At 37.6% G+C, this 26,381-nt stretch overlaps 1 long non-coding RNA gene across 1 annotated transcript; it reads left to right on the top strand.

Annotated features, from left to right (window-relative positions):
- The first annotated feature begins 368 nt into the window (after nt 1-368).
- On the top strand, nt 369-25,793 carry LOC139079253 (uncharacterized). The gene is made up of 4 exons (XR_011532710.1): nt 369-778; nt 18,447-18,551; nt 22,922-23,115; nt 23,245-25,793. It is a non-coding gene; the product is annotated as an uncharacterized lncRNA (long non-coding RNA).
- The last annotated feature ends 588 nt before the right edge of the window (nt 25,794-26,381 follow it).

Genomic DNA, 26,381 nt, shown 5'->3' on the forward strand with positions numbered 1-26,381 from the left:
TTAGAACCACTCTCATATCTTCTTGTAAAAAGTCCAATTCCTCAAACATTGATACACCTACTATGTGCAGCGCATTCTGAGGAGTACAGTAGTCTCTTCTTATCTGCAGGGGATAAATTCAAGACCCCCAGTGGATGCCTAAAACAGCAGACAGCACAAATTCTATACATACTATGTTTTCTCCTATACATACATCCCTCTGATAAAATTTGATTCATAAATTAGGCACAGTAAGAGATTAACAGCAATAACTAATAATAAAATAATTATAACAATATACTGTAATAAAAGTTATTGCAGATCTTAGCAACCTCAGCACATGATTTTTTTCTTTCCTTATTAGATTAAGAACTTTCATCTTTTCACTTGAAGGAAGCACTTTATGGCTTCTCTTTGGTATATCAGAGTTGCCAGCATCACTAATCTTGCATGTCGAGACCACTATTAACTCAAATAAGGGTTACTTGAACACAAGCACTGTGATACCATGACAGTGATCTGATAACTGAGATGGCTACTCAGTGACTAACGGGCAGGTAGAGTACACAGTGTGGATGTGCTGGACAAAAGGATGATTCACTTCCCCGGCGGGATGAAACAGGATGGTGCAAGATTTCATCACGCCACTCAGAACACCGAGAAATTTAAAACTTGTAAATTACCTACTTATGGAATTTTCTATTTAACATTTTCAGACCTCGGTCAACGATGGGTAACTGAACCTACAGAAAACGAAACAGCAGATAAGGGGGCACTGCTGTACTGAGGAAACACGGCGGTAAGTGAGATTTCAATATAAACTAATACTTACAGTAGCTGTCTCTGACAGTGTGGAGTTAAGGGAGTTCTTTTGGCACATCTCTATTTCTAAATTTTTATGGAATTAGCATGTATTTGTTCTAGAATAAGAAATAAATAGTAGAAAATGCATGGGAAAAGGACACAATATAGTGTTGTCTAATTTCCTATTAGAATAGACCTCCATGTTCAATCTCTTTGCTGTTAAATCCTGCCATACTGAAAGAGAGGGGAAGCCCACATTGATTGAGTGATTACTATGATCAGGCATTTGCTTAGCTGGTTAGAAACTAATCTTACTTACTTCTCACCACAACTTCACGATGAACATATAACTATCTTTATTTTATAGATTTGGAAACTGAGTCTTACTGAGGTTATATGACTTGCCTTTTGCCACCCAACAAGGTCTCAGACTCTAAGTACAGTATTCTTTTCACATTGTCATGATACTTTTCTTTTTAATCCTGCAGACAGTAGACTTTCCCCTTGCTGAAAATAGCAGTCTGATTTATGACTAAAATAGAAAATCGTGTGAAGTCCCTGATAGCTCCATACTCACTTTTGTTTGTAGCTTCCTAATATATCAAATATCAATTCCTACCGGATTATCTGCAGTCCCAACAAGCTACTGCATTAAATTCATTACATCCAATCAAGTGGTTTGCTTGTAAACCAAGTTATTCCATTGGATAGAATAGAAAAAAAATTGTCAACCACTTGTTTTAAACTAGTGTAGTTCCAACAATTGCCCTGAGTGTTCCATAACTGATATTGACTACATACCTAATATCACCTTGAAATTTTAATTTGTACATTCCAGATCAGAAGCGAAACATGCAGGAAATAGAAACGATTCAAGCTGAACCCAGAGAATTTCATTCAATAAAAGAAACATTCTAGAATTATCAATTGTCCAAGAAAAAAGTTTTTTAAAAGTCAGAATTTAGTCAGGAAGGTTTGGATTGAATTAATATTGATCATTCAGATGACAAATATTCCAATATCTGCAGAAAGATTAATATTTACAGAAAATATTGGTAAAATGATTAGATATTTATTACAGCTAAAATAATTTCTAGCCATCAGAAAGTGGCTCTTCTCAGAAAGGTTTAGTAACTGGCATTGTGGAAAGGAGGGACTTCTGGAGTGTCAGTGAAGTTCTGTTTCTTGATCTCAGGACTGGTTACACAATGACAGTCAGTCTGTGTATTTTCTGTTTGTATATTACAATTCAATATATGTTTCCAAGAAATGACTTCGAACAGTGAGGACTAAAAACAACCTGAATGGTTTTTAAATGGCAGTTTTTGCATCTTTGCACTACAGATTTAAAAGAAAAACAAAAAACAAAAGTCATGAGAAGAGCTTAGGTTATAGAGGTTATCTATTCTTTGCAAAAGAAAAAGACAGGAGAAAATTTCTCAAAATCATTTCACTTTCCTCTCAGTCCTTGTATTCCATAAATAGTTGACCCGGAATAAGAAAGAGCAACCTAAAGTCCTCATATACCACAGACCCCCAGTAAACTCCCCTTTCTGCTACATATATGTGCACATATGCATAAATAACACATACACACACACATACTTTCCAAACCATGTAAACCACCTCTGAAAATAAGTCTTTGTTCAATAAAGGATTACTATTGAACAGGACTCATATACTTAACATTTCTAAGGGTTAACAATGGGATAATTTTCATTAGCATAATAGCCAACGAGCCAAAAATGGGTTGTAAGGTTACTGCTGATCCATGAAATTCTTATTTTTAAAGTTGACTACTTTAATGCCCAATTCTATTTAAAGCCTATTAGAAAATAATTTAAAAATGGCACACGTAACTTCAACAGAAGCTAGTAGTTCCCAAAGCTTACAATTCATATGGATCATCTGGAACATTTGTTGAAAACATAGACTTTTAAACTTTATGTCAGAGACCCTGATTCAGTAACTCTGTAGGGACAGCCTCAGGAATCTATGCTCTTCACAAGCCTTCCAGATAATTCTGAAGCAGATAATCAGCACAACACACCTTGAGAAACACTGCCACTGTTAGAACTTCAGATATTAACAAGTTACAGCCAGGCTTGGCATAAGATTCAGAGATCACAATCCAAGAAGTGTGCATGGACCTGAATAACCAGATGGTTTTCATTCTGGAAATCCAACAATCAATGCTTTAACACCATGCTGGAGTAAAGCAAAGGAAAAAGGCATACCAGGACAGGTGACTTTGTTATGTTCTCTTAGTAAGTGAGTTTTTACAAGCTGTACCCTGGCTGAAGTTTTATACATTTATAAACTTTGTTCCAGCGCTCTGGCAAACCTTTGTCCTGTGAGACACAATGGTTTATATGAGGAGACAGGGTACAATTCAGTAAATTTTTATGACTCCTTGACCCATGGCTGGCTAAGACCTAACAAACACTTTGGCTAACGAGCAGGCAAACCCTCCATTCTGAGACCAGCCGCATCCATGGAAGTCGTGACTCAATGTGTCACAACAAGTGTACAAACATTACACCTGGACTTTCATGGGCTGTCAATCACAGGGTGGCTTACTAAATTTTCTGAAACTCAGAACCTCATCATGCCAGAAGAAGCAGCTACCTTGTTTATTCTCTTTCTTAGGCAATGTTTCTCTGCATTATCATTTTGATCATTACTGTGCTTGGGTTGACAGGAGCCAAAGAAAATTCAAGTACAACCCAGAAACAACAGAAATGTGTCATTCTGGAACGAACATGTGATCTGTCCAACCTAGGCACCTGCTTCTCATGATGAGTAATGCCAGATGTTTCAGGGAAAGATACAAGCCTCTATTACACATCTGCTTTATGCAATTGTGCAATGATACATCACAAGGGAGTTTTCTTTTTCTGACCCTGGGTTAGCCATCAGTCACAGCCTAACATTTCAAGACGTCAGTTCTTGAACTCATTATCCCTGCATCCTTTACTGCACTCTCTCTTTAAAAAAGGAAGAAACAAAAAGAACAAACAGAAAGAAATAAAGAATATTTGTGACAAATCGAGATATATGTTCTGAAGGAAACCAGCATGGTTATGATATAGAAAAACTGAAGGAACCTACTTAGAGTGGTCAGGTGAATTTGCTTCAAGAAGTGACATTTAAACTGAGACAAAGGTTAAGAAAGCTAAGATCATACAAAAAGCAGGAGAGGAGTATTCTGAATAGAGGAAATAATGAGGCAAGTCCTATAGATAGAACCAAGCTTGGTGTGTTTGAGGAACTGAAAGGAAGTCGATGTGCCTGGGAGTAGGTAAGAATCAGATCTTGGAGGACGCTGTAGGTTATCGTAAGGAGTCTGGGCTTTATTATAAGTGAGATGGGAAGCCATTAAAGGACTTAAAGTGGAGAAACAGTATGAACATATATACATTTCTAAAGATTGCACTGGATGCAAAAGGGATAATGTAATGAAGGTGACAAAGAGAGCTTGGGGAGGTCTGTTAGAACAGTAATCTGCCAACTTAAAGTGCACACAAATATCTTGGGACTTTGTTAAAATGCAGATTCTGATTCTCCAAGTCCAGGGTGAGCCATAAGATTCTGCATTTCTAACAAGCTCTTAGGTGATGCAGATGCCACTTGTCCATGCACCATACTCTGAATAGCAAAGTATGTGAATACTTTTATAGGAGTCCAGACTTTTGTCTCTTTCAAGATGGTGGCTTGAGCTAGGGTGGAAAATGCAGTAATGGAGGAAATTTGACAGATTTGAAATATATTTGGGAGTTGGAACTAGCAAATTCTCTATAGCATGCCTCTTAACATTACAGCAGTATGTGTATTAAGAAGACTTCTGAAATCAACATTTCTGAAAGTTGAAGGAAATCCTGAAGTTCTTGTCTCAACACTGGATATGGATGGAGATAACAGCTGAGGAATTAAAGGCCGAGGTAGAAACTTTCAATGAGTAGGCCAGAACTGTGGGATGGGAAGGGGGTTGAAGGTGGTGGTGGATGGGATAAAGATGCTGCCTAGGGCTCAGCCTGTTTGTCTGACAGCAGGGAGTTATTACCAGCAGTGAGTCTGTGGGAACAGAAGACCACAGACGTACAGGAAAGAACCTTGAATCTCAAAGTCAGAAGCTTCAAGTCTTAGTTCTGCCACACTTAGTTCTGCTCTGCATCTCTGAGAAAAAAATCGCTAGTCTCTCATATCTGTTTCCTCATTTAATAAAATGAGATTCAACAAGATCATGCATATGAAAACATTTAGCACAGTGCCTATCATAAGAAGGTGTTAACAAATATCAATCAAATTATACTTATCTATTTTAATAGAAGAGGATTCTGCTGCTTCTGAAGATGTAAAAAAGAAATTTTCTCTGTAGCTATAGAAGGGAGTGATTTCACATCCTGGTGTGTGTCCCCATGCAATTCACATTATTTTCGCTTCTGGTACAGATGTTTTCTGACAACAACGTTGGGAAGCCTTGTCTTGTTTAGAGGCGATAACAAAGTATTACCTTTAAATTCAACAATGGTTCACACTTCCGCAAATGCCACAAAAGTAATGTCCAATTAAATATAACATTAGATTAACAGAGAACTTAGAGAGTTTATCCAGTCCCTTCGCCATGCCCAAAGGGATACCTTAAAGACAGCGACTCCTACGTTATCAAAACTCTTAGGAAAAGAAGAGTTTGGCAAAACCAAGGTAGGCTCTTTCAGGTCTCATTACGGTGACCATCAAGATATGTTTCTTGATGATTTGATAGCAGTCTTCTGCCATTTTTCTGTTATATTACTTGTACTAAGAAAGAGGCTTGCTGGCTTTATCTTTCCTGGTTTGATTTAAAGTCATTCCTCTTTTCCACACTTATAGAGGGAATGGAAAACAGCTGGTCCCCGTACTCTATAACTCAGGTCTGGTGTGACATTAGGCTGACTTCAATTAAGCCTCTTTTGTAATTAACAACAAATATTTGAATACAAGCAAAGTTCCAGAAGTCCCCCAGAGCTATTTGATCTCTAAGTGGGTAAAACACAACTCCTGTAAATGTACTTTACATCATTAATTCATAGTGATTATAGTCTTCCTCATGATACAAAGGCAAACTCAGCCTTTCAAAATTACAAATTCAAAATGAGCTTCTTTATGATCTTAAAAGTCATGGGCTTTATAGCTTTCTTAGGATAGGAAAGAATTTATAGGGTACATCTCACACAGCCCTATGAGCTCATTTACTTGCTGAACCCTGTGCCTGAAATGAACAACTAGAGATCTTCTCCCAAAACCCACTGTACCTATCCCAGACGAGGCAAATGTAATCTCAGTCTCTTTCTGTGTCCCTCAGTCTCTGTCTCTCAGTTTCTCTCTCGGTCTCTGTCTCTCTGTCTCTCTCTCTCTCCCCTAGAACAATTCTCAAATCCCAAAAGAAGATACCTAAAGTTTCCCCTGGCAATCTACTCTGGTAGAGAAGATACAAGAATTTGGGTCCTTATCACTGTACACACTCTCTTAGGCAATAGTTAGGACCATGTCCAAAATGTCACATGCAACTCTAACCCTCTATAAGAACTTGTCACAAAATATTTCTGAGTATGTCAATTCCTCAACTGCACAGTCCCTCAAACTCAAGAGAAAAGGTCCCGGCATTTCCCACTCTGGCCCAGTGATTCCTTCCTCCTCCACTTACAGCCAGGACGTGCCATCAAGGAACTGAATATTCCAACCACACAAATTATTCAAATCTTACAAACCAGTCCTTCCCTCCACTTGGTCTAATGATAAATAATGCCTAGTATTTGGGTTTCAGAGATGAAAAGTCTTTCAAAGGACTTAACAGGTAGCCACGCCTCTCTCACGTGTACTTGTGCAAAGGCCTTGTTCAAGCCCTCCCTGCTTTCAGTTCAATCCACTTAAATCCATCCTACACACTGACCCCAGAGGGAGACATCTAAGGTGTAAATTTGATCATGGCACTTGGGCAAAGGGAGAGCTGAAATTTAACACATCAAATCCTATTGATATTCTTGTCTGACACCCTCACTAATCAGTAAAACCTTTAAGGCAGGGAACAAATCATATTCATCTCATTAATTCTACAAGCTAACACCAGGCATGGCATTTAATAGATACTCTATAACTGTTTGGTGAATGAGTAAATATTAGTTTTTCAGAATCACAGATTCCCAAAAATCGAGATCCAGGAAGGAAGTTGGAAAAACACAGTAAATGACAAAGATGCCCAACTCTAGACTTTCTATCGCATCTTGTTCCAAAGACCAGTTAGAGTAATACCTGAAATACAGTCATGTGGCTCTTAATGATGCAGATATGTTCTGAGAAATGTGTTATTGGGTCATTTCATTGTTGTGTGAACATCACAGCGTCTACTTGAATCCAGATGATACAGCCTACTACACACCTAGGCTATATCGTACTAATCTGTGGGACCACTGACATAGACATAGTCCACTGCTGACCAAAACATCATTATATAGCACATGACTGTAAATACTTTATATCACAACCTCGTGCTGCATCCAGAGCTCCTGAGATCATCATCACATCCTAAGTGATATGCAGGGAAAGCATATTTCACACCAACACATTATTACTGAAACAAAGCAAAGCTGTGCTCTGGGTTTTAAGTAGAATAGAGCAAAATGAAGCTTTCTAAACATAGTTTCACTAAGTGGATTTCAGTATGTATCTTCGAGGGATGATAACTCAATACCTGCATCTGCCTTCCTGTGCCCACCACACACACACACACACACACACACACACACACACACACACACAGTTTTTGATACTGCAAATCATACTCAGATATATGGGGGTAAATCTTACTCACCCTTAACTGCCATTCCTCCTCGGCTCCCCCTAACTGCATTATAATCATAGTCATTACTGCCATAATGATAGTAATAATGTTTTGTGCTTCTACAGCACTTCTCAGATGATCTCAAAGCATGACTGCATCGTGACTGTAAAAATTAAGAACGTTCACCTCCTCTGGAGATGGTGTTTATAATAAGGGCGGGAGCTCACAGACTTGCCTGACACCCACAAGTCAAAATTATGAGGAGGCTTGCACAGATTCGTTTCTCTTATTTAGCTAGGAAAGGGTGATTTTATGAACACTAGTCAAGACAAGTCTCCAAAGGGGCCCATCAAAGAAGAAAGATCTTTTTCTTACCCAACACTTACTGACCTTATCAAATACATTTTATACTGACAAGAGGGAAGGAAAATTTTAATGCTTCCATGGTTGAAATCTGCAAAGTGCCTTTCAGGTCAAGACAACAAATTGACCAGCTCCCCCAACTAGTCTTGGTCTCCAGCCTCAAGCCAAACTTTCTGTATGACTCAAACTTCTCTTCCCCATTTTTTGTGATGCTTTCACAGCTCACCAATAATCCCTACAAATACTATATGGTTATTACTATAATTATATTCCCATGATCCCTGAGAATCACTGAGGAAATTCTAGAAAACAGAAGGAACCCAATTCACCCTTCAGGGGGACAGACCTATCTGAGAGAAGGATCTTAATTCATAAAAGGCTGAAGTATTTCTGCCCCAGTCTAAGTTAGAAATTTCCCTTACCCATTCTTCCAGAATATATTTAATAATCTACCCAGTATCTATGAAGCGCCAGGATAAGACAAAGCACTGGGAACAATAATGTGTAGAAACGCATTCTCTGCCCTTTGGGATCTCATATTCTTTGTAGGCTAGAGATCAGGAGAGGGGATAATTGGTCTTGCTGCCATGCTGTGACTACCCCAAGACAGTTAGTCTCGACATGGCAGCAGAAAGATGAATTTAAAATACAAAGTAGATCATACTGCTCACCTGCTCAAAACCTTTTGATAGCTTCTCATCATACTTAGAATGATAGCTAAATTCTAATCATGGTCTACACAGGTATCTCTGGCTTTCTTGCTGCCTGTCTCTCCAATCTCATTCTCTTCCCTGTGATCCTTCCACTTAATGTAAACTGACTTCCTTTCTGCTTCTCTAAGAACTCGAGCTTGATCTCATCTCAAGGCTTCTGTACGTGCTACTCCATTTTCTTACAACACCCTCCCCCACACCATCCTTCACTTCATTCAGCTCTCTCCTTCAATGTCAACTCCTCAGAGAAGGCTTCCTAGACCATGGCCTCTAAAATGGCAACCTTAATCTGTGATGGTTCATCTCTATCTTTTTAGCCTGCGTTATATTTCTCCCTAAAGAGAAAGTATATTTAGCATACTTATCTCTATCTGACAATACAATATATGTTTCTCTGGTTGATTGATCACTATTGGACTTCGCCACCAGAATGTAACATGGGCAGGGGTTTTGTTGTGTTCATCACTGTAATCCAAGCACCTAGAATACTACTTGGCACATAGGGTGCAGTCAATAAGTATTTGTTGATAAATAAATAAATATTGGCGAGGTTTTCTACACCCACACTTCACTTCATAATACCATAGGATCATCTATTTGCTCTCAGTACCCTGGGGATTATTTAAAGTCTTAAAGACAGGAAAAGGGAAGGGGATGGGTTAAGGCCAGACACATTGATGTTGGCTGCAAGTAATATCCATGTGCCCACAGCCATCCTCACTGCCCATAATCCTAGGTCTCTCTCTTCTTTACACATTAGGCATTATAATTATGATTTTATGACTGGAGACTGGCTGTCCAGTCAACAGGACGCACCCTTCGTTCACATGTGCTGGCACATGGACATAGATAGGGCTGCTAACTCTGTCTCTTTGCTCCTATTTCTCTTGAGAAGGCTTAAACTTGATGCGTTCACATAGCCCAAGAAAGTTTCCCCACAGGAGCAATAACAGGAACTGGATTGTTTTCATAGACCTTCATGTCTATCTTGTTAGCCTCCGGGGGTCAAATTTTTGTGTCTTGCTTCCTTACAGGGGATTTCAAACTATCAAAACAAGTGTGTGAAACCAGAGAGCTACTCGACTAAATTCACCAATAGTTTGGATACCTATCTAAAAACACACACAATTCTTTTCTGTGCAAAATGTTGATGGACAAAATGTGAGAGCACAAAAGCTCAAGCCTACCAAAAGGAACATATAAATCACGACATATGCCAAATTGGTGCTTTTGACATTCTGCAAGTTTCAAATAAGTCTTGGAACTTAGTGTAAATGTCTCATCGATAATTGGCCCTAATTCTGTAGGAAGCTGCCTCCTCAACAAAGATCACCACCTCCTTCCCATCTCAATGCCTAATAAGGATATTGGTTCCCATTGCCAGCAGGCAGCACAAGGGCCCACTCTATGGCATGTAAGAAAACAGGCTGATGGCACAGTCCTTATACCTCTTTTCTGCTTTAACTTTCATTTAATTGTTGGCTCGATCTCATTGGCTGACTATAGTACTAATTCAGAAAATGTGGCTACCAATCACACAGAACAAGCCTTGGTCTCTCAGAAGTATTTCATGCCATCCTTTGTCTTTCTAGAAAATAAGGTAAAACAGTGCATGTTTTACCAAAATGTTTAGTAAAAATCTTGATGTTGGTTTTCTTTTAAAACTGTATTGGGCTGAGCTAAAGAGAATATGAAAAACTACTTTTCCTTTCTGAACCTAAAAATGACTACAGAGCTATATAGTCACACACCCATCTGTTCATCCATCCATCTGTCCCCTCAGATATTCACTAAACATCTACTCAAGGGCAGACCCTAAGGGAACTGGAATTATAAGTATTAATAAAACATGATCCTTGCCCTGAAGCAATTATCTACCTTAAACCAAACTTTTTGTCTTCAACAATAGCAGTAGCTTTTAGGTCCAAATATATTTAGTCTATGTAACTTTACCCCTTTCGTGACTCTCTACCAAACCTTTAATTAAATTCACACTATATATCTGTGATGTTGGGTTCTCCTGTCCCCTTGATTGATTATTCATAGGCTGTAATTTACAAAGTACTTTCACATATAGCATTTCACTTAATCTTCAAAACAATCTGTGAGGTAGATGTCATAAACTTAATTTTATAGAAGCAGCAGAATATCAGGGATGCTATGTCACTTGCCCAAGGTCACATATGGTCTTCAGGGCATAAATGGACATTTATGACTTCACATCACTACAGCTTCCGGTTATCAACTCTAGCATCCCCCTCTAGTCTTCTTTCATCACACTCAGCTAGCAAATATTTATTGAGCATCAACTATGTGCAATATATTTCACTAGGCAGGAATATTCACCCTTGCCAATTTGGTCAATTTCTTTAGTTCTGAAATTGACCAAGGGAAGTTATTCATCTCTGTGTTCCCTGAATCTAGAACTAGCCTCCTCTACAATTTCCAGCCATATACTATAAAATATCATGTGAAGTCTGATCTCCAGTATATGCCCATCTCAGTCCCACGGAAAGGGTCAAAGCTTTTCTCTATAACTTATATCAATTTTTAAATTCTCTTATTTTGCATAGTAATTTTTAGCCACAGTCTCTTTCACCCATCTCCTACCTAGAGAAAAGAGTAAGTGGATTAGAGGAGAAAGGGATAAGTAAAGTTAGATTTTGTTGGCAGTATTTAAGAAGCACAGGTGGATGAGCAGCTAGATGCAGGGGCCCATGGCAAGTGCAGATGGGAGGCCATGAATACAGATGACACCACCAAAGCCCAGGTCACACAGCTCTTCAATATCCCAAGGACAAAGTTCTGTATTTTCTACTGCTTTTTAGCCAAAGACACTGCCCCCATTACCTTCATCTCCCATTTGCTGTTTGTTGAGATACTCCAAACCCCAGTTCAGAAAGATGGCCCTTAAGATAGAAAAGATGTGAAATTAAAAGCAGATGCTACAACATACTGGGGTCATGTCTGGGTCTGGAAATAGAAACAGGGACAGCAGGTTTTTATATTTTCTTGAGCAAGGACCAGGACATTCTTTAAAATGAAGCAGTCAAAAAATATAAATATTTCCATTAATCAAAGAATACCAGACCAAGGTTTGTCAAATCAGTGACTGTGAGAACTTCTCCAAGTGGAAGTATTTACAAGAGGACTAAAGCAATCATTGTTAGCAAGAACTTCAGTGAGACGTATGTACCCTTCTCCCTCATTTTTCCAGACAGATATATTATGGCATGGAAAAGTAAAGAAAATGATTAAAGGGCACAGGAGCTGAGAGGAAAAGCATAGGAAACGAAAAAAAAAAAGAGGAGAGAGGGTGGATGGTGTAAAAAATAAGTTTTGAAATCAGATGGGCAGCAATTTAAATTCTGGCTTCTACTATATGTTTTTGCCCAAACTGTCTCATCTCTATAGCGGACTTGATATTTACTTTGTAGCATAAATGTGAAGATTAAATGAGATATTGAATGAAAAAAGCCAGCATGGTGTCTGACAGAGCAGACTCTCAATAAAAAGAGGTAATCATGATTGTTGTTATTTATTTTAGAGTAAAAGATTGAAGAAGGAGAGAAAAAAATGCCAGGGGAGATGTTCTCAATGAATAACATGTCATTCTCAAACCAGACTTTTTAAAAATCTCTATTTGAAAAAAATCTACTTGGATATTTCAGAATCTTTTAAATTGACTATTAATTGAACTACTCTGATAATTTTATAATGTATGGATAGAAAGACGAAGCTGCCCAAAATAAACCGAAAAATTATTTTGAGTATACTATGATTCTCAGTCCTGAATATGTATCAGAATCACTTGTGGGGCTTTAAAAAAATCAAATCCCCAAGCCTCAACTCCACAAATTTGTTTTCAGTAGGTTTGAGGTAGGGCTCAGACACCTGTATTTTTTTTAAAGTTCCACAGGTATCCTAACAAGGTTAGAATTCCAAACAAGGTTGAGAATTGCTGCTATTAAATACTGCATAAGGTTGGGCACTCTGGCAGTGTAAGGCTCTGCGCCAATACTATCCCAAATCAATGTAAAACATCAGTAGGGAAATAAATACTCATTCAATAGAGCAACTTTCTATGTCGGATGAAAATTTGCAGTTCCAAGGCCTTTTATCTTCTTCATCTATTTACCCAAACTTCCTCTCTGGTTATTCCCATCTATAAGACCAAGATGTGCCCTACAAGAAAGACTACATAAACACAATAAGCCCTTCCTCTAGGATGTGCTCCAGGTTCTAACCAATCCTTCATGGGTCTATATAATGACATTTATAGTTTAACGACTTCTACTTCAAATGTGTGGAGAAGCAAACCCCTGAGAATGGGGCAGTGACTGTAGCACATCCTGTTCTCAAGAGTGATGGGGGTAACATTACGTAATTTCACATTTTGCTTCAATTTGCTTGGCTGCCTCCATCTGCGCAAGCATTGATTAGTGTATGGAGAATGAGTTACTTCACTTCATAATGTGTCACCAGGGAATTAAGACAATCAAATGAGAATTTTTGTGAATCAAGGCTAAATGGTTAATAATGTACCAAGTCTCAATAGAAGACACTTCACTATCCAATGATGCTTCTGGAGCACACTCTTCATTCAAGATTAAAGCTTTGATTGTTTAAAAAACCATCACCTTCACCATTCCAAAAGGAAAATCATTATAAAAACACAAAGCTTTTGTTCTTACACCATAAAGTTAACCATTTTCTAAGGCTTGGTTTGCAAAACCCACAACAGTTTATAGTACATTTGTTTTTAAATATGCTAACAGAAAAATTATTCCAAATAAATTTTAAAATGAAATGCCAGAAACTTGGGGAAAATGTACTCAGTGGGCCAAGAAAACAAAAAGAGTGGATGGTGATGAGTGTCTCCCCTCTCTTTCATCGGGTTTCACTTAGCTAAGGTCAGTCATGCAATTGCAGATAAACAAACATAGGAACATCCATTTAAACATGGTACATTCCTAACAGGATTTCTCAGCCTAAGGGAGAGGGGCCATCTCAGTGCCTCCCAACCCCATGGAAGCAGCAGCTGCTCCTCATCGCTTGGGGAGCAAGTTGTGAAGAACACTAGTGCCTTACAATTAAAGTGAAGAAATTCCATTCAGATGTAATCATAAAGGGAAATGACAGAGACACAAAAGAAATGAAGAAATTTTAAAAAAATAAACCCCACTAAACCCATGAAGACCCAATGTGACCCCAGATTATAGGAAAAACATATGGGCCTTAAAAGAATTATCCTTTTGATCTTTTCAGACACCATCTCTTCTCAGACAAGGGAAACAATAGAAAGAATAAACAAATGGGATTTCATCAGACTAAAGAGCTTCTTCAAGGCAAGGGAAAACAAGATTGTGACAAAAAAACAACCCACTAATTGGGAAAAAATATTTGCAAGTCATATGTCTGACAAAGGGTTAATCTCCATAATATATAAAGAACTCACACAACTCAACAACAAAAAAATCAAACAACCCAATCAAAAAATGGGCAGGAGACATGAACAGACATTTCTCCAAAGAAGATATACAGATGGCCAATAGGCACAGGAAAAGATGTTCATCATCACTGATCATCAGGGAAATGCAAATCAAAACTACACTAAGATATCACCTTACACCCATTAGAATGGCAAAAATAACCAAAACAAAAAGTAACAAATGTTGGAGAGGTTGTGGAGCAAAAGGAACCCTCGTACACTGCTGGTGGAAATGCAAACTGGTGCAGCCACTATGGAAAACAGTATGGAGAGTTCTCAAAAAATTAAAAATAGAAATACCATGTGACCCAGCCATCCCACTACTGGGTATCTACCCAAAGAATTTGAAATCAGCTATGCAAAGTAACATATGCACCCCTATGTTCATTGCAGCACTTTCACAGTAGCCAAGATATGGAAGCAACCCAAGTGCCCATCGACTGAAGACTGGATAAAGAAGACGTGTTGTATATATATATATATACAATTGAATAGTTAGCCAGAAAAAAAGACAAATTCATCCCATTTGCAATAACCTGGAAGGACCTAGAGGGAATTATGCTAAGCAAAATAAGCCAGACTGAGAAAGACAAACACCATGTGATTTCACTCTATGTGGAACATAAACAAGTACTGGGACAAAGAAAACAGTTCAGTGGTTACCAGGGAAAGGCGGATCGGGGGGCACTGGGGGTGAAGGGGAGCACTTGTGTGGTAGACCTACCATGTGACCCAGCCATCCCACTACTGGGTATCTATCCAAAAAACTTGAAGTCAGCAATTCCAAAAGTCCCATGCACCCCTGTGTTCACTGAAGTATTATTTACAGTAGCCAAGACATGGAAGCAACCTAAGTGCCCATCAACTGATGATTGGATAAAGAAGATATGGTATATATATACAATGGAATACTACTCATCCATAAAAAAGAATAAAATCATTCCATTCACAACAACATGGATGGACCTTGAGGGTATTATGATAAGTGAAATAAGCTGGATAGAGAAAGACAATCTCTGTCTGACTCCACTCATATGTGGGAGTTAAACATGTAGACAAAGACAACAGATTAGTGGCTACCAGGGGAAAGGGGGTGTGGGGGTTGGGCACAAAGGGTGACATGGTGCACCTACAACACGACTGACAAACAATAATGTACAACTGAAATTTCACAAGGTTGTAAACTATCATAAACTCAATAAAAATTTTTAAAAAAAGAATTATCGTTTTGATAGAAAAGCCATATCAGTTAAGACAAACCCTGAGAAAAGATGGCCATGTTGGTAAGAAATGAACAGATGGTCATTTTAAGGGCTTATTGATGTAGATAAACTAGTGAAAAAGAAAGTAGGTGGCTCATCAATCCTCTAATATTTACCTTCTTTCAGACTCTGGGACCTTTTATAGGATCTTTCAAGACTGAGGTTATCAGATAGTCATAGTCTTATCATATAAGGTAAAATCAATCTGAGCTACCCTGAATGAATGTTTCCTGTTTCTTATAAACATTAAGATATAATTGAATCTTCTATTTGATCCTTTCTTTTTATTCTATGGCTTGCTCACTCTCTTTCTCTCCACCCCCCTCTTTTACTGTCTCTTTTCTTTCTTTATCTCTCAATATCTCTGTCTCTGTCTCTCTCTCTCTCTTTTCTTTGAATAAACAGAAATACCCCATGTGTTTTTCACCATATTGTCAAGACATGTAAATAGAAACACACCTCCTGAAAGAGATTAAGCTTTCATTAAATAGTCCTTCATAGATTTTTGAAACTAAAAGAAAATGACAGAAAATAGTCCAGTCCCCACAGGCATTGTGACTCAGGCAGGGGTTCCATCCAAAATATTTGCATGGGCTGTGAGTTGAATTTGAGTTGAATTGGTACAGTGTGGATATATGGCAAAAGAGTAGCATGAAGTAGGAAAAAAGGAGAAAAAAGTGATATATCAAAGATATTTGCACAATTTGCTTGCCAAGTTACCAAAGTATTGGCCTTCTGTGGGCAGCAGAGACATCTGGGACCCTTTGACTTAAATTTTTATACTCCCAGATCTAAGTCACTGCCCCTAAATTGACTTTTATCACTCGGGCAGGGGGCAGAGAAACTAGTTCTTTTGTTTGAATACTTGGGAACCTAAAAACAATACTTTCAATGTATATATGTTAATGAAAGACTATTAAGACTTTTTTACCATATTTCATCAGCTAAGTCTTGAGAACAGCATGTTCATAAGCCTCACTATTCAGAACTAGAATGAAATAAAGGAAAGCACATGAATTAAAGAGCTACAGAGACCCCATGTTAGACCCTCCTCCACCACAGGCCATGTGACTTTGGAAATGACAATAGTTAACATTTACTGAGAATTTAATATTTGCCAGGCACTGTTCTGAGCACCTGACTGGTATTAAGTCATGCAGTCTACATAATAGCTCTATGAATTAGATATCATTATTATTATTAATGTTGAAACAGAAATATAAAGTGACCAAATGGCTAATTAGTAAAGAAGACAATATTTGAACCCATGGTGCTAGCTCTTCAGCAATGCTCTTAACCTCTATGCCACAACATTCCTCAATATTCAATTTCTCTGTCTGAGCCTCAGTTTTCTAATCTGTGAGAATGTGATGAAGATTGAATAATACACTAAATGGCCTTGACTTTTAAATAGTGTTACCTTTAAGGGGACTTCTAATTCCAGTCATGATGAGATAATGCAGACTCGATTTATCTTCTTACCTAAAACAAGAAGAAAACTGGGGTTCCGGGGGGATGAAAACAGATAGTGAAAGATCTGACAACTGGCAGCACAGACCAGTGATCCCTGAGATAATTGAAACAAATAAACTGAGCCCTGTAATTGCCACATCTCACTTCTCAAAGTGTTTCCAGGCTGCAGTGCAGAAAAAGGGAACCCAAATAGGACGAGAGCTCTTTCTGAATTAAGGAGACAGAATTTGAAGTTTGAGTCTGAATTAAGGAGACAGACTTTGGAATTTGAGGAGGCTAAAGCAGTAGAATTAGTGGGGCAGAGTAGAGGAAGGAATTGCACAGAGAGAGACACCCCCAGAGATCTGAAGAGGGAAAGTCCTTGAGTTTACGGCTGAGTACTGATGTGCATGTAAATAAGAGGAAACTATCTAAGGCCAGGGAAAGGAGAAGCTGAACAGTTTCTGAGGCTCACACAGAGCTGAGAATAGTTCTGTTTCAACCAGACTAAGTGGAAAGACCTCCTAATACGTGGGGAATTAGGTAGAGTCCTCAGTATGGTGTTGCCTTAGGAGTGGGGCTAAATTAGTCTGACGCTAAAGGCTGACTTTGTGTCTGCCCTAATAAAACTTAAAAGCAAGTTTCAAAAGGATCAGCTTGATTCCAAATAATTTAACTGCAACCCAGGAACAAAAAGTGCTGTTTAGCATTTAAGGGGTAAAACAAAATTCAGCACCCAAGTACATAAAATTCACAATTAAGCCATTTCATCAAAAATTACCAGGCATGCAAATTATGAGGAAACTATGAACCTTTTTTAGGAGAAAAATCAATCAATAGAAATAGATCCAGAAATGAAAAGATGACAGAATTAGTAGACAAGACTATTAAAATAGCTACTATAAATATGCTCAATATGTTCAAGAAGATAAAGGGAAAAAAGTGAGTATGATGAGGAGCGAAATGAAATATACAAAAAAAGAACCAAATCAAACAATCTCTAACATGAAAAATGCACTGGATGGGATTGACATCAGATTAGATAATGCAGAAGAAAAAGAAAGATCAGTGAACTTGAAGACATAGCAATAGAAAATATCCAAAATAAAACAGAGAGAAAAAAGACTAAAATACGAACAGAGCATAGGTGACTGTGGGACAATATCAAGTGACATAACTTGCAAGAAAGGAGAGGAGGAATATTTGAGAAAAGAATGGCAAAAATTTTCCAAATTTAGTGAAAACTACAAACCCCAGATCCCAGAGCTTAATACAACCCAAGCAAAATAAACATAAAGAAAATCAGCCCAAATTTACATCACATTCAAATGGCTGAAAAACAATAATAAAGATAAAATTTTAAAAACATTAAGTGAAGAAGACATTACATATAGAAAACGGATGGTAATAATGACAGCAGACTTCCTTCGAGAAACTATGCAAGCAAGAAGACAATGAAGTGACGTTTTAAAAGTATTGAAACAAAAACACTTGCAGCTAAGAATTCTACACAAAGTAAAAATATATATTTATAAAGTGAAGGTGAACTATGGCTTTTTCAGATAAATGTAAACCTTCAGTAGAAGTCCTTCAGGCAGAAGGAAAATGATACCTGACGAAAATGTAAATCTACACAAAAACATGAAGAATACCACAAACGGCAATACGTGAGTAAATATAAAAAACGTTTTTTTCTTTTTAAAAATATCTTTGAAAGATAATTCACTATTTAAAATAAACTTCATAATTATGTAGTATGGACTTTGTAGTATCTGTAGAAGTGCAATGTATGATGATAACAAAGGACAGGGAGACGGAAGTATACTAGCAGAGGTTCTTAAATATATGCATAGTGGTATGACATTATCTGAAGACAGACTATGATAAGTTAAAGATAAATAATACTGCAAGCCATAGAAGCAACCACTTAAAACAAAAAGTATAGCTAATAAGTCAATAGTGGAGATAAAATGGAATCATAAAACATGTTTAATTAATCCAAAAGAAAATAGGAAAAAAAGGAACAAAGAATAGATAGAAATATAGAAATTGTTTTCTGTTTCCTATAGAAAACAAATAGAAAGATGGTAGATTTAAATCCAATAATATCAATAATTATATTATTTATAAATGGTCGTAGGACTACCTTTGAGAAAGAAAAAAAACCCATTTAGCCAAAAATCAGTGTTTCCATAAGAAAGGATATACAAGTGACATAATTGGAAAATAAAGGTGAAGTGTTAACATTGATTTCTCTTTGATTCAAAGATAACCATGAGGCATTATATTTATAGACCTTCTCCCCTGAAGTAAGAACATACAAATAGAAACCTATCTGTGCAATGAAGGTCGAGAGAAGACATACAAACTCTTAACAGTAATTAACCCAGGGAGAACGGCGGGAAGGGAAGGTGAACTAGAGTGAAGGGGGGAGGGCGCTTGTTAAATGCAGATTTCCAAGCCTCACCATGAGCGATGGGTTCAGTAGATCTGGGATTGTGCCTAGAAGTCTGCATCCTTAGCAGGCACCTACAAGTAAATAGGATTAAGTAGTCCCTGAATTACGTTTTGAGGGAAATTATCAGAGTAGTTTAGAGAATGGAAACACAAGTCTATAGGGTCAGACTGCTTGGGTTTGAATCTCAACTCCACCAATCACTAGCTTGGCACAAGTCACTTAATTTCAGTTTAATGTCCTGTAAAGGGGAGTATTGATAGTAATCGAGTCACTTCATTTAAAGCACTTAACGTAAGGTCTAGCATATGGTCCTCCTGTAATGTTAATCAATATTGTTAGATAACGTTTCTGAATCATTTGGATTTTTATACGGACAGTATTAGCACATTATTTGGTGCCACACCAAGCTGTATTAGAGGTTGAGTCAATGCAGAACCTGTCTTTATCTAATACTTTGGTATTGTGTTCATCATGATTTTTTTTGCATTAATTTTGATTTTTAAAATATTATATGAAAATATTATTTCTGTAGGGGTTTGTTGGCGCCCAAGTCTAGTGCCTCACCCTAGTCTCAGCCCTTTCTCACTTACGTAAATAAGAGAGGTAGAGAAGAAGTTTATTCCTACGATTACATAGCCCACTGACCAAATATTACAGAGATACAGATATAGCCGCACCCTCTGAAAAAATGTGAGATATTAGTATCCTGAGAGTGAGGTGCTTTTTCATTATTCAAGGCATTTCCTATTCTTTCTTTCAAACACTCAGCTTTCCTAAAAGTATTTCCACAAAGAATTTGGTTTACTAAAACTTTATTTGCACAACTCCTTATAAAAATCTTTCATCTGCAAAATGACCTCAAACAAGAATAGTAATAGAGTAACACTCGGTAGTGACCAGTTTATGTCAGGTATGTTCTAAGCACTCCATATATGTCAAATGATTTAACTCTCTCAACAGTCCTATGAGATAGGTACCATTTTTATAGATGAGAAAACTGAGGTCCTTCAAGGTTACACGACTTTCCCAACATCACACAACTGGAAACTGGCAGAGTCAGGATTTAAAACTAGGCTTTTTGATCTGGGACCTTACTCTTAACCACCACACTACATGGCCTTTCGCCTCCAAACTTAGGAGGCAGAGATCCAGGAAACCACAGGGTGTCAGTAGGTGGCAAACACATCTGCAACCCTTCAACTTTTTCTGTTGTTATGTTCCCAGAGCTAAATCGGTGCCTGTATCTTGACTAGCATCACAGGCGAGTAACCACATCAACAGCTGGTTCCATGGCCTAGATAATCAGGAATATAAAAGACCACTCTCAGTGATTTATAGTTAAATTGGCTGTTCATTGGCCGAAAGAGACATGCAACACATACACACACACACACCCCGCCTTGGAGTGCACATGGAAATTATTCCACTTGTCAAGAGAGATTTGTGAAGAAAGCAAGAACACTCGGATCTCTGCTGCGTGTGCCCCCTTTTTCTCATTATGCTATCTTTGCAGTCATGAAGGCCTCTGACAGCACGTCAATTTGGAAAATGGTATCTCTGTTGAAAGCTTGATGAGTACATCTTATTTCTAATGCTAACTAATTCCTGCTTGCAAATAATCCTCTGGAGTGATGTTTACACAAGATACAGAGAAATGGCAGGATAAAAATAGTTACTATGAAATTCTCCACAGGCTATAAACAGTTTTAACTTTTGGCAAAAGGACTTTATTATTTACATACTCAGACAAATATGGGTCACACTCTCCTCAGATTATTAATGTTCCTCTGCAAATAACTGACATACAGAGTGTGTAAATATACCAACTGAACCCCTTCCTGTGTCTTAATTAAATTATAGCAATATTGCTCAGATTCTTGTGTATTTTGGTTTATCTTAGGATCACTATTAATATGTATCAATAACATTGCACTCAAAGGTCTTTCCTTGCCGCCTTTTTTAAGAAACAAATACAGTGGGAGTGATGTATTTCCAATGATAGACAATGTCTACCTCCGAAATCTCCAGATTCTAATCTCCCCCATCCAAATGTCCTTGAACTTCAAATAACATCAACTCAAATGCCATAACCCCAGTAGAGAACAAGGTGGCAGATTCTGTAACTGAAGCAAGGAGTACACTGGTTTACGTTAAAACAGTTATTTCTCTGTCAAATTCTCACAGCAAAAACAGAATCTCAGTTCAGCTTTTTTAGGCCAAATGAAGCATCATGTTTATAAATAAAGCCTTCAGTCCTTCTCCTCTCTAAGCAGTAAATTCTTTGCAACCTCTGGCATTTGCAGTATGAACATTTGTCTGATTTAGTTGCAGGATAAAGGCACTCTGTTATGGAAAAAGAACCATTTCTGCACTCACCCATATCCCAAAACATTCCCAAAACGTAGGTGTCCTATGGAGCCTGTGGTAGGTGGAATAATGACTCCCAAAATATGTCCAGGTCCTCATCTCTGGAGCCTGTGAATCTATTACCTTACATATCAAAAGGGACTTTGCTCATGTGAAGGTTAAGGAGCTTCAGTTGGAGAAAGTACTATAGGTTATGCAGGTGGGCCCAATCTAATCACATGGGTATTTAAAATAGGAGTACCTTTCCCAACTGAGTTTAGAATCAGAAAGGGAGATGGGAATACAGAAGAATCACCAGAGAGACACAATGTTGCTGGCTGAAGATGCAGGGAGGGGCCGCAAGCTAAGGAACATGGATACTCTCTAGAAGCTGGAAGAGGGCAAGAAAATAGATTGTCCTCTGGAGCTTCCAGAAAGAAATACAGTCCTGCCAACATCTTGATTTTAGTCCAAAGATCCCTGTGTCACATTTCCAACCTATAGAACTGTGAGATAAATTTGCATATTTTAAGCCACTATGTTTGTGGCAATTTGTTATAGCAGCAATAGGAAATAAATACAGAATATTTTCCAGTTAATAGGCAACTCAACTTCACAAGGAATATCATCTCAACCTTTACAACAGGTATTTTTAGCATTTATTCCAACCGAAGGAAATGAACTGTGATGGTTAATTTTATACATCAGATTGACTGGCCATGGGGTACCCAGATTACACATTATTTAGGGGTGTGTCTGTGAGGGGGTTTTTGGGTGAGATTAGCATTTGAATCAGTAGACTCTTTGGAGTAGATTGCCTTCCCCAACGTGGGTGAGCATCATCCAAGGCATTGAGGGCCTGAATAGAACAAAGGTCAGAGGAAGGAGGAATGTGCCCTTTTGCTTCATGCCTGCCTGCTTAAGTTGGGATGTCTCATCTCATCTTCTCCAGCCCTCAGACTGGGATAGCATCATTAACTTCCTTAGTTCTCAGGCCTTTGAACTCAGAAGGAATTACACCATGGGCTTTCCTGGGTCTCCAGCTTGCAGATGGCACATGGTGGGATTTCTCAGCCTCAATAATCATTTGAGCCAAGCCAATTCCTCATCATAAATATATCTTATTAGTTCTGTTTCTCTGGAGAACCCTGACTAGTATATGCACTTTCTTCTCTACACAGAACCGTGTATGCTATTAGGTCATTAAGAGTTCATTAATCGTCTATTTTCCAGGAAATAAACTAAATGAATATTCTTGGGTACTGAAACCAAACCACTGAACTTCAGACCTCAAGCTTCAACAATTTCCCACGTCTCCAAGCTACAAGATCTCCAGAATTTCTTAACAATTAGCAAGTTCTGATTTCCCTGAAATCTTGGGTTTGCCATCAGGTTATGAGGAAAGGAGGTATGGAGGGGGAGCAGAGGTAAGTGACCAAAGCCTGGCTCCCAGGTGACTTACTTAGAGTACTGGAGCTTCACACACACCTGGCAGATCAATGTATTATTTATTCATTCCTTAAGTAAATAATAATTGTGCATCTATAATGTCCCAGGTACTGTGCTAGATGCTGGCGATACAATCGTGAACATGCCCGGCAGTGCTTCCATCCAAGAAGCTGGAATTGACTGATGCTTACAGAATGATGGGAGCTTAAAGAACAATGAGAACCTCTCTCCAGCTCCTGAGCACCTGGTCGGGATGTTTGCTCTAAAAGGGTGAAAATAAGTGACTTAGTAACTCTTGAGACTCCCTTCACTCTTCAGGCGACTTCCAGCTTTGCAGCTGAACCCATCCCTGATCAGCAAGAGCAGGACCCCAAGTCCTACAACTTTATTCTGTTCTCTGCTCTACAAAATGCCTTCCTTGTGCACAAGCTGAGCAAACCCTTTAACCTGGTTGTTCCCAAATTTTAATGTGCACAAGAATCACCTGAAGTGCTTGTTTAACATATAAGTTCCTGGGTTCTCACCAAGATAGTCTGATTCAATGAGTGTGACGTGAGATCCAGGAGTCAGAAGCTTTTAACAAATACTCCAGATGAAATCTGTTGAAATTACTGCAGACGTACACTGACATAAAACACTGATTTAACCGCTACGTTTTTTATGTCCATAAGGCTAAGAATGTTATTACCTTTAAAAGCAATGTTTTAAATTTATTCTGAATTTTTGAAATTTTTATTCATGTTAAGGAAAAAAATCACAGAAACAATAAATCACCCAGCCTTCTATTATATAGAGATAACCACTGTTAACATTTGTTACATTTTCTCCAATCTTCTTCCTAAGTGAATGAATAAATATTTGAAGTCACACTGCATATAAAGCTCTGGGTCTTGCCAATTTCAAGTAAATATTATATACAATTACCCATATAATTAAATCATTCAAAGATGGAATAGCTTTTCATTAGTCTTCTTTTAGGTCACTTTATAAAATTTATGCATTTTCTTTTTTTTAATTAAGAGATACGAATTTTCTTTCTGTAGATTATATGCATTTCATGATAATTCTATTTGATATTTTCAAATTTTGTGACTCAAAAAAGAAATTTTTTCTATATATTTTTACATATAAGTATATAGGAAATCCACGACTTCTTACGTATTTAAGTTTTAAAAGGATACCTTATTTCATTCTCTTATTAGTTCTGACAACTTTTAAATTGATTCTCTTTCATTTTCTATACCCGTCTCTTTAGTTTTCTATATGACCTGCAAGTAATGCTAATTGTGTCTCCTTTCTCATATTTATAACTCATTGACTTTTCTTATCTTTGTATCTATTACAACTTTCAAACCAAACTAAATGATTAATAATAACTGATGTAATTACTTTATTCCTGACTTTCATGACTTTATTCCAGTCTTCGCCATCATATATCACATTTTCCATTGATTTCATACTGATAATTTTAGCGGTTTAATGCATTTTCTCCTATCATAGGTTACTAAGACTTTTATTTTTAAGATCAAGATGAGATGTAGCATTTTACCAAATATTTTTTTTGTGTCTACTAAGAAAAGAATATATTGTTTTTCTTATCAGGCTGGTCTAGTTAATAAAGCAAATTGGGAAGATGTTCGTCTTGTTCTAAGCTCTGTCCAGAGCATCGATTGATCTTTTCTTTGAAGATTTAAAAGAACTTGCCTTTAAAATACTTTTAGCCTTGCATTTTTGAGAATTTATTTTTATTATTATGCATGAAAAAAATAGGTTGAATGAGTATTAAATCCTTAAATCATATTTTTCCCTCAAAATCTAAAGATTTTCTCCTAGCATTTAATATCATGAAAAAGAAGTAATTCATAAATAACTTTCTTCTGCCTGAATGTTTGTGGGAACTTTACTCTTTTCTCAAAAATTAAAATACATTGTAAGTTAAGTCTAGGTGCCATTTCTTTTTGTTTTGCCTGAATATGATTTGATAAGTGTTTACAAAGTGAAGACTGAAATATTCATCTGAAGAAAATTTTCTCCTCTATGTATTTTATTATTAGTTATCTGTCCTTTCTTCCTGATGTTCCTAGGTTGAATAGCCTGGGAATATTCTTCATATTTATTATATTATCTGTTATAATGACTATTTCAATTTTCCCATGAGTTTTGTGATAATTTCTCAAATGTAGCTGAAGATAGTTATAATAGTGAGTTTCATCCATGTGTTTTCACGTTTGTTTTCCATGTTTGTTATGATACCTGTAAGTTAACTGGGGATGTGATCTTGCTTCCTTAACTGAAGTGACTGTCTCTATGAGGTACCAACTTCAGATGGGCCCCTGTTTCATTCTTTACGCTGTTGCAGTCAAACACAAGCTTTGATCACCATAGCAATAGCTCAAGGTACACTTCCCAGAAACTTTACTGGGCCTGAAATTTGTCTGTCACTTCCTATGCTTCCTGACTACCCCATAGTCCAACTGTTCCAAGACCATGCCACGCTGAAGCAAGGGTCAACCAGCCTGTGAGTCCTCACAAGCAAGGAAAAGCCTGCTTGGTAAATTTCCTTCACTACTTGATAGCTCAATCAGTCTCTCCTTTGTCATATGCTAAAAATTTTTTTAAATTAACTTCTTTAATAAAATTCTTTATGGCATTTAGACCTAGTGTTCAGTTGTGATAAGGGGTTTCCCTTCTTATTATGGTCCTTTGTCAATTGGGAATGTGGAATTAAGGATAAAGTGAGCAGACTCAGACCATGTCATCATATGAGACAAACACCATTGTTCTCTTGAAAACCTCAACACAAAAATAAAAATGAGTGGAGAATAAAAACAAAGCATTCAGGGGCCCACTCGGTGGCATAGTGGTTAAGTTCGCACACTCGATTTTGGCAGCCTAGGGTTCACAGGTTCAGATCCTGGGTGTGGACCTAGCACTACTCATCAAGCCACACTGTGGTGGCATCCCACATAAAACAGAGGAAGATTGGCACAGATGTTAGCTCAGCAACAATCTTTCTCACAAAAACAAACAAAAAAGCCAAAGCGTTCAAATGCTGGTGAACAATAGCAAATGGTCTAACATAAGTCCAAGAAGCAGAAGTTAGGACAGAGCATCAAAAATCTTTAGAGATAATGGCTAATAATTTTCTAAAATTAATGAAAGACAACAAACCACAGATCCAATAAACTCAGAGAATCCCACACTGGATAAGTATGAAAAGACACACATAGACAGATCATGGACA

Source organism: Equus przewalskii, chromosome 25 (genome assembly GCF_037783145.1).
Source record: "Equus przewalskii isolate Varuska chromosome 25, EquPr2, whole genome shotgun sequence".
NCBI classification, from domain to species: Eukaryota; Metazoa; Chordata; class Mammalia; order Perissodactyla; family Equidae; genus Equus; species Equus przewalskii.